Here is a 1,993-nt window from a genome sequence, read left to right as displayed (position 1 = left end):
AGGAGGAGGAGGAGGAGGAAGAGAACGAGGAGAAGGAGGAGGAAAAACATGGACAAGCTTGTCAATGGATGGCATAGAAAAAGAGCAAGATGTGTGAGAAAGAGAGAGAATAGCAATAAAGAGGAAAAAGAAGGAAACACGCATAACAGAGAGGGTTTGGGGAACAAAAGAAGATGGGGATCTTTTAAAGCTTTTATTTGATCAGATATAAATCTGACAGTCAAGACAACAGGCATAATTCATTACTTGAAAAAGTGTAAAAGCTAAGTTAACTTAAAACAGCAAAACTGGATAAATATGAGAGAGAAACAACTACATTCGTCCCACCACCTTCCCTTGCCGAAGTTTTCTAACAGCTCGTGAGTAGAGATTTTGACCAAGTCTCTTTTTTTTTAGTGTAGGTGCTCTTCACCGTCCCCATAGACATTATTTAGATACATTTGGAGGCGGGCTGCTTCGAACTTGGCTATCAGGACTACAGCGTCCAAGAAGAAAAACATTGGTATAATAATAAAGTATATTGGTTTTTTAGTAAGAGTTTTACGGCGCTCACAACACAGTAAGGTCATTATAAGTACCGTAGATTAGAGGTGTTACAAGAGAGTAACAAACACAAAAAGAAGTAGGGGAGATAATGACGATAGTTGTTTTAACAGGGAAGAAGGAGCAAACCACACCAGAGCACCCGCCAACCACTCACGTATGTTGGTGTGATATCTAAAATGTATTATGTAATGTTGGTATATGTTTGTATATATGTTATTCTGTGTGTACGTTTGCTCGTTGTTAAATAAATTACTTTAAGAATATCAATGACAGTGGGGTGGGGTTTTTTCATTCTTGTCATGTATTGTTTTAAAGTTATTACAAACAAGTCTTCTTTCTTTACTTTGCAGAGAGTGGATGATTGGGCGGCGCCATTGGTACGTTTGACTTCTTTTCTGTCCGTCTTTTGTTTTTGTTATTATAGTGTTGCAATTTTACAGGCATTAAGCCGTCGTTATCTCGTCGATGTGCATCTTTTTACTCAAACTAAGACTTCGCAAAAGACCCCTACCCGTCTTGCCAACAAAAGTGCCCCTGAAACAAAACAAAAAAGAAAAAAAAAGAAGAAAAACACTCCCCTCCCCCACAACAAAATACAGCAGTTAACAATCCCATAAACAACAGGACGCATTAGCTAAAGCGTATCTCGAACTTTGACTCAGCCCGTGAAAATTTACATAGAAATCGAGAACCAGTTCTTAGTCAGTCAATCTTGTTCAGGGCAAACTTGACCTTGTGTGGGTGTCACGTGACGAAATTAAAGAAGCCACGTAAAGGTCAGGACAGTTTGAACGAGTATACTTTGTACTTTCTGAGTCACTGTGTGTTTTGTTTTTATGTATTGCATTGTTTCTTTTTGTTTTGTTTTGTTGTTTTGCATGTTGTTGCTGCTTTGGGTTTTTTGGTTTTGTTGTTGTTGTTGTTTGTTTGTTTGTTTGTTTGTTGTTTTTGTGTGGTTTTTTTTTGGGGGGGGGGTTGTTGTTTTTCTCCAGGGTATGTGGTGCAGCGGTAAGGCGCTTCGTTGCGTGGCACGCAAGAGACTTGAGTTCGAGTACTATGGGGGTGGGGGAGGGGAGAATTTTATTTTCATCGAGTTTCTCGGTCTTTCCGCTGGGAGGCTGTAGCCCTCTCAGCGCGGGTTGGCCTTGGCAGACAGGGTGAAAATCTGCCTCCTAAATGATTGGAATTGTCACAACGAAGACGTAAGAACACCTACGAACAAAGGAAAAATATTTCTTTTCCTGATTGTGACTTGTGCAAATGCTTAAATCACTTTGTTTTGTGTTTTCATCGCAGTCAGTTCGGCTTCTTTCGCCCACACAGTTTTGATATGACTTTTACTGCTCTCTGGGGTATCTCTGGTCTCGGTCTTTCTGTATGTCTCTTTGTCTGTTTGTCTGTCTGTCTGTCTGTCTGCCTGTCTGTCTGTCTGTCTGTCTGTCTGTCT

General features: G+C 40.3%; 1 long non-coding RNA gene across 1 annotated transcript in view; it reads left to right on the top strand.

Moving 5' to 3' along the window:
* The window catches only part of LOC118478135, a 40,917-nt gene extending 39,614 nt beyond the window's left edge, over nucleotides 1–1,303 (top strand). The window contains exon 2 of the long non-coding RNA XR_004858839.1: nucleotides 897–1,303. This is a non-coding gene — a long non-coding RNA (uncharacterized LOC118478135). The remainder of the gene's footprint in view (nucleotides 1–896) is intronic.
* The last annotated feature ends 690 nt before the right edge of the window (nucleotides 1,304–1,993 follow it).

Source organism: Aplysia californica, unplaced genomic scaffold (genome assembly GCF_000002075.1).
Source record: "Aplysia californica isolate F4 #8 unplaced genomic scaffold, AplCal3.0 scaffold00372, whole genome shotgun sequence".
In the NCBI taxonomy this organism is placed as follows: domain Eukaryota; kingdom Metazoa; phylum Mollusca; class Gastropoda; order Aplysiida; family Aplysiidae; genus Aplysia; species Aplysia californica.
Note: the sequence above shows the minus strand (reverse complement) of the source record. Positions and strands in the feature narration are given on the sequence as shown.